Genomic DNA, 7,966 nt, shown 5'->3' on the forward strand with positions numbered 1-7,966 from the left:
AATGGTGAGTTACCTGCGATGTGGAATTTAATTACCTACAGTATGTATGCATGTATGTACGTACTTATGGACCCGAGTACATAGTTACATATGCATCTACGTACCTAGTTAGGTACACACCCACGTATGTAATCACATACGCATCTTTATGTATGAAATATGTACATGCTTACGCATGCTCCCATGTACGTATGTATGCACCATGTATGTACTTATGTCCACACATATGAACTTAAATAGGTACGCACATATGTACGTACTTATGTACGCATCTTTACGTATGAACGTATGTACACTGGCGGTCAAAAGTTCTGTTCTGATCCCAGGCACAACATCCAGCAATGAAAGAGATAACGGAAACGGAAGGGAGAAATACGATTTATGACAGTGGCAGCAGCCGGTAACCACATCTGCTTATGACGTGTTATTTTATGGACAGATGATGCCATTATACAGTTTATAGAAATGTTTTGATTTTTGTATAAAATAAATCATTGATGAGTGAGCTGCATGATCTGGCAACACAAGACAAAAGCAGTTTTAAGGCGAGTGAGCACCCACTGGATCAGTCTATGATAAGGAAATCTCTTATATCATTTGGTTAACATTGCAGTTAAAGATTATGTATCAACGAAATGATCTATGATAATAATGGAATACACCCGTCCGTATGTTTACTTATACTGCGGTATTCCAGATATATGATTTGTTGTCACGTGTCCGTTTTAACCCGCCCCGTCCCGTCGACGTATGGGTACATTGCAACGATTTGCATTTGCTAGTCCCGGCGACGTACCGGTATGTCATGCAATTGCAAGGTCCCTAATTTGCACAATTTTTAATTTTCGCGCGTGATTTTTCGTATTTATACATGGGACACCTTCCTCTATTCCTCTACAAGATGCCAAGCAGGGACAATGCCTTACACCGCATAACCTCCCCCCTCCCCTCTCACGCCATTGTCTCGGAAATTCACCTGTTATCAGTGACCTGGCCAATAATGACATTCAGGGCCAGAGTGATTCCCCAATCGATGACAATGTGGAGAACAAGGTTTACATAGCATTATAGGAAGAAACAGTCAGAAATGATGATCAGGTAATGTGGGAAAAAAAGGTCATGAATGGTGATTAGTTAGTGAGTGAAACAATGCTTATAATGCCTATATTACTGCTTGAAAACCAATATACTCTCATACTACATATAAATTCGTACCAAGTAAATAAATAAATACCGTTTATGAGTGGATAAAATAGTTACCCTCCCATAGAACTCGTTTTCTTTGGTGCCAGCATGTTAGAAAACCCAGTCAGGTAAGGAGGAACTCCTACCTGGATTGAGTTTTTTAAACCTCAGGTGAGCAATTTCTCTATGAATTTTCGATGTTTCTCACCAAAGGCGGAGGTTTTAGCCAAAAATTTTTCTTTCGAAAATACCTCGGGACTGGGAGATGTCGGAGGTGCGGAAAACCTCGGGACGTGACAGGTTAAACAGTGATTAGCAACCCAATCATTAACCTTTCTAGACACAACAAACTTGTAAATACATCACGGGTGGCAGGTGCACCAACTGCCAGACCCAGGCTACACTCTTAAACTGTACCAAGTTTATATGTTGCCAATAGTTCGTGCTTATGTGTGGACAGAAACTCACAAAAGAAGTGGTACCTCGCTAACCAAACCGTTTTGTGATTCGTGTGGTAACACTGTAACCTTTACAACTTCACTGATTTGAGTTGGGCTTTCAGATACTATGCCTGAATGAACCCCGACTGGAATTTAGTTTCACTTCCTGGTGAACTAATGTAGCTATGCCGTATGTGAAAATGCTCTTGATAATATTGCTTTGTATAATTAACTGCATCATAGTGCAAGCAGCAAATCCTTTGACCATAGTAGATAATCAAATGTTGAAACTTTCATTTTGTCATAACTATAATTCACATTAAAACATGATGTGTGGATGCACAAAAATAGTTACGATGTCGTGTCTCCTAATGATTTCTAACTATTCCCCACACATTTCAGAGCATTCCGTTGAAGTGATTGTTATAACTTTCACCGCGTAGCCTAACCTGTGTCGTTACGTATACAGATTTAATGTCACATTACTGACCGAGTTGCTGCGTCAGCACAAGTCCCGGAAAAAACAATAATTAATCTCGTAGTGGCCCGTACATTATAAAGACCTTGATGCTAAAAAAAAAAAAAAAAAATGCCGTTCATATGAGGCTGCTTAATTTCAAAGGCGGCATGTCTTCATGATGTGTAATTTCGAGGTAGGCAACAACATCATAGTGAAATATGGACACCTCTTCGACATTATTATGGTCTCATTGTTTTGACGGGGGCACGGTGGCTCAATGGTGGATCATTAAACTCGTAATCAGGGGACTGCGAGTTTGAGCCTCGCCCAGGACTGCCGTGCTGGGAGTGGTAGTGCGTTCCTGTAATCTAGAGGGGTTATATGATCCAATACAGGGTCTAGCTCGGGGGAACGCCATTTCTTATTGTTTTGACGAGGTTTGTCAAATAACTGTGATCTCGTTGACCTTATCAGCAGAAACATTTTCTTTGATGCATAGTATACAACTGATTTTATGATATATTGATAAAATATTTTAACGTCGGAATGATGCTCTTATAACAACTGTTATAACTAAAACAGCAAGTTACTGCTAAAGCAAAGATGAAAGTTGTACAGTACTTCTATTGGGCTAAGAGTTCCATGTCACTTCTGTAGAAATACTGCGTTACGTGCCTCATTACATTATCGTAGAATATTAATTTGTGCATTATTGTTCGTTTATTGATTTTTTTTTTTACTACGTTTATGTTTAGGTATTTCGTGTTTTGCCAGATAAATAATATGACAGTGAAAGGTGTAACTACATCAATATTACGTTTTTGTGCAATAAGTCTTAGATATTGCATCCTATGAATATCTTACACAAAATTTCATCATTTCACTGTTGGTGCCATGATGATCATGCTGTACAAGAAGAATTTTTACAGTAGCTAGGTTACGTATCACTGTCCAATTCGCATTCTAACGCAAATACTACCTTTATCATCTCAATCTTCGAATTTCATAGATTATACACGTCAGTAGGAAAAAATTATGAAAGTTTGATGGTGTTTTTGATACAGTTTTAGGTACTGATTCCGAAAATCCCATCCGTTTTTTCGTACCACGTCTGGTTTTATGATGAATGATGAACCTTCATGTTGAAACCATATACAGTATAACAATATTCATATACTGTATATTCCTGTTCTTAACAGTGATTATGCTTTTTTGCAGCTGTTGTAGTTTAATGAATCAGTTGAAATGTCAAGGCAATGCAAAAATAGCCGCGATCGTTTTTGCAATGTCTGTGGTCCGTTCACCCCCAAATGACAGCGAATCAACATCACGTATGATATCAAGGTCTGTCATCTGTACTTTGGCTGTGCTCTTGCAGATCAAGACAAAATATGGGCACTGCATGTAATTTGTACAGCTTGTTCGAATGGACTGAGAAATTGGCTGAATAAGAGAAAAAGGGCAATGCCATTCACTGTTCCTATGATATGGCGGGAGCCAAAAGATCATGCCATAGATTGTTAATTCTGCAAGGTCAGCATATCCGTGGTTTCTGTTGAGAACATGCACAAGATTGCTTACCCCAGTTTGGAATCCACTGTAAGACCAGTGCTGCACAACGATGAAGATCTTCCCATTCCATTACCACCAGAAGATGGTACGCCAGTAGCGACGATGAGGACGAAGATGTAGCCCAAACTGAGTCAGATGAAGCAGCTGAGGATTCAGGTTTTTAGCCGACAGTGAAGACAACCTTAACAATTCTCTCAAGGACAGTTGAATGACATAGTTCAAGATTTGGGACTACCGAAGGACAAGGCTGAACTTTTGGCATCTTGTTTGAAGGAAATATGTCTGCTCAAGAAAGATGTTCGAGTAACATACTTCAGAAAACGAAATGAATATCTTTCTTCATATTTTACTGTTGATGGACCACTATGTTTTTGCAACGACATTGATGGGCTGTTTCGCTGCCTTTTATAGGAGCATGATCCTTCTCAATGGCGTTTATTAATTGATTTGTCAAAGAAACGCTTGAAGGCGGTATTGCTGCACAATGGAAGTATGAAATCTTCTGTGCCTTGAGGACATTCATTGCACATGAAAGAGTGCTATGAAAACACTGGGGCCCTTTTAGATCCCATAGAATATGGAGAATACAAATGGAAGTTGTGTGGAGACTTGAAAGTGATCGGTTTGCTGATGGGACTGCAATCAGGCTTCACAAAACACTGTTGTTTCTTATGCCTCTGGGATAGCCGTGCAACTTTCAAGCACTACATGCAGTCGGCATGGCCACCTAGACAAACATACGAGCCAGGAACTTCGAACATCTCGAATGAACCCCTGGTTGCTCCCAGAGACATTCTTCTTTCTCCGTTTCATTTAAAGCTCGGCTCAGTGAAGCAGTTCGTGAAGTCACTGGGAAGAAGAAACACTTAATGATTCGGATATGTCACAAGCAAAGTTCCAGGCATCACAAGCTAAGCTGAAAGAAGGAATATTCATCGGCCCACAGATAAAGGAACTTCTGAGAGACCACATATTTCGCACCTACCTGGCTGATGTGGAACTGGCTGCCTGGACCTCATTCAAGTGGATGCGTGAAAATTTCCTGGGAAACAAGAGGTCACCGGATTATGAAGATGGTGTTGTGAGAGTTCTGAATTCATTTGCTGCTATGGAGTGTCACGTGTCACTGAAAGTTCATTTTCTTCATTCGCACCTTGAAGTTTTTGAGCAGAACCTGGGAGCCGTCTCTGCCGAACAGGGAGAACACTTCCATCAAGATATCAGTGCAATGGAGTATCGCTATCTAGGCTCCTGGAATGAAAGTATGCTCGCGGATTACTGCTGGATGCTGTACACGGACGAGCCTGGAAAGCAGCATCGAAGGAAGTCTGAAGCTCGACGATTTTGAGTAGTTTGACCTTTGCAAAAGTGCACTGAAATTCGCTCTGTTATACGTCTTGCAGGAGAGCTTCTTGCTCTGTCATTTCAGTTTGGATGAAATATGTGGACTTATTTGGAGGCACTGAATTTATACGAGGAATCGACATACTTCAAAAAACTTCGAAACCTCAAATATACCAAGAAAAACTTCGTTTTTATAAGTAAGCGTCTGCATCCAGTAAATTAAACCCAAATGATAAAAGGTAGTTTCCATAAAATTGTGATGTGCTATGCTAAAATGGACATGCACATATGTGATCATCGCCAAAAATAGGTCTAGAAATGTTATATTTTATACCTTATGAGAGAAAAAAGTGTGATTATGTAGACCTGTTATGCTTGCCCTTAAGGATATGGTGTAATTTTACTGTCTGGTAACTGTGGAGATAATGTCACTGAATTTGGAGGTTGCAGTCTTCGTCGTGGATTGTGATCGCAAATTTTGAAGCATAGGAACTAAGTTTGTCTGCCCAGATTCATATCCATATAAATAATTTCTCCTTCGTAGTCTACCACATATCTGTGAATAAGAGGATGTTTCAGTGCCAGAGTAAATGCTAGCTTGTCCACATCTCTACAACATACACATGGATGAAGAGGATGTGTCACTCTCAGTGCAAACGCTAGCCTGGCCACGTCTCTACCACATGTGTGTGGCTTGAGATGTGTCAGTGTCAGAGCAAACACTAGCCTGGACACACCTCTATTACATATGCGTGGTTGAAGGGACGTATCAGTGCTAAATCACATTCTAATCTGGCCATATCTCTGCCACGTATGCATAGATGAGGGAAAGTGATAGTGCCTGATTACTCCTTTACCTGGTCTCATCTCTGTCACATGCAAGTTCCAATGTCAAGTGCCAATTGGGATTGACATGGAGGTTTTCTAGGCGTATTACATGCTCCAAAATCAGATAATCTCATCATTATGGACGGTAGCACAATAATACAAAAGTCTAACAAAGCAACCTTCCATCATTACTGAGTCAGAATATTTTGGGAAAAATATGTACTGGTGCAGTAATTTTTCGTTATATTGTAAGTCGTTACCACATGTGCTACGATGCAATTGGTAGATGAGCAGTTATGTTCACCACTTATTTTAATGACGACCTGGAGTGTCAGTGCTTGTGGTTTATAATACAATAATAACTATACAGAGAACAGGTTATGGGCTCAACACCCAAAGACCACCATATACTAAGACAGTGGTTGCCCTAACCAACATCCAACATCAGTAGTTATTCTGGTAAGGAAGAAGGATGACTCAGTGAGGTGCTGTGTGGATTTCCGAGCCTTGAATGAGTCAACAGTGAAGGATGTGTATCCCTTGCCAAGCATTGCTGACATGCTGGATGCTCTGTCAGGTGCCAAGTGGTTCTCCATCCTAGACGTGAAAGCAGGTTATCACCAGGCGAAAGTTGCAGAAAATGAGGAGAAAACAGCCCATTCATTTGGGATGGGTTTATTGCAGTTCAAAGTGATGCCATTTGGCCTGTGTAATGCACTGGCTACTTTCGAGCACCTCATGGATAGAGTACTGGAAGGTCTGCACTGCCAGGATGTGTTTGTGTTTAGACAGACTTTCGACCAGGAGTGATACAGGAGCTGGGGCTGTTTTGCTGCAAGAGGATGATCAGGGTATTGAACACCCTGTATCTTATTACAGTAAAAAGTTCATTCCACCTCAAAAGAACTACTCAACTATTGAGAAAGAGCTTTTGGCCTTGATTTTGGGTTTACAGCATTTTTCATTTTATTTGTGTTCTGGTTTTGACCCCATAGTCATTTATACCGATCATAACCCACCGAAATTCCTTAGTAAGTTTAAAGATAAAAATCAGAGATGGACAAGATGGAGTCTACATTGACATACAACATGTCAAGGGGAAAGGAAATGTTATTGCAGATTGCTTATCTAGACTTTAGACGGATTGTTTTAGAGTAATAAGAAATTTCCTTTGTAAATTTCTTTTTCTTTGTGGGGAGGTGTTACATAGCCTATGATTTCATCATCCATCCATCAATCCATTGCCAGACGCCATGTATCCCACACGGGGTGGCCAAGGGCTTAGAGTTAATTGTTTTACAGGGAGGGGCACTAATCCTCCACCAACCCCACATGACACGTAGGGGTGCCAACAGCATCTGGTGTTCCCAAGCGGTCACCCATCCAAGTACTAACCAGACCCAACGTTGCTTTACTTCGCTGATCGGACGGGAAGCGCTGTACTCAACGTGGTATGGCCGTATCCTTTGTATAATTCTAACGTACAGTATGCTGCATGTTTGATCACGATTCGCCTCGTGGCTTCCATAGTGACCAGGCTTGCATGTTCTACCTCACTCCCCCCTTCTCCCCCTTATAGTAGAGTAAGTCGTTCTTTCTGTTGTTCAGAGCAGGAGTGTCAACTCTTCGTCCTCTGTGCCCTCATTTGCGCGTCCTTCTTACAAGTTGAATCAAGCTCTGCCGGCCCCTATATAATGAGCTCAGTCTCTGCATTAATTGCCTCTTAGATCTACTCCTCATTTTGTTCACATCTCTGTCCTCCCCTGTACAGTGTATTATTATTTTTGTGAGTGCTCAGGAAGTCTCCAACCATCTAGCTGCTGTATAATTTGAGTATAAGTGTTGTTACCGTTTTTCTTGTACTGTATGGCCTAAGGCGTTAATTCTTAGGCCTGGTAAGGTTTTTGTGATTCATGTAGAGTTTTTAATGTCAGCCATTATTAATAATATTTTGTATCTGTAATAATATATCTTGCTTTAACTGAGCATTATCCGGTTTTCTCATTTATCAGGGCTGACTGAGATAAATTTGCTCTTGCTAAATTCATGTTAATAGAGGCTATTGCAGTTAACCTGTTTTGCCATTACATTATCCTTATGAGTCCTGAATGTTTAGTTGTTAGTTTGAGCATATAAA

The 7,966-nt window shown here is 40.6% G+C and overlaps 1 non-coding gene across 1 annotated transcript; it reads right to left on the minus strand.

Moving 5' to 3' along the window:
- Positions 1–7,175: 7,175 nt before the first annotated feature.
- Positions 7,176–7,294, minus strand: LOC145409720 (5S ribosomal RNA). Its single transcript, XR_013899167.1, has one exon. It is a non-coding gene; the product is annotated as a 5S ribosomal RNA (ribosomal RNA).
- Positions 7,295–7,966: the final 672 nt, after the last annotated feature.

Source organism: Coenobita brevimanus, chromosome 82 (assembly GCF_032717465.1).
Source record: "Coenobita brevimanus isolate Jiangsu-jjx chromosome 82, ASM3271746v2, whole genome shotgun sequence".
NCBI classification, from domain to species: domain Eukaryota; kingdom Metazoa; phylum Arthropoda; class Malacostraca; order Decapoda; family Coenobitidae; genus Coenobita; species Coenobita brevimanus.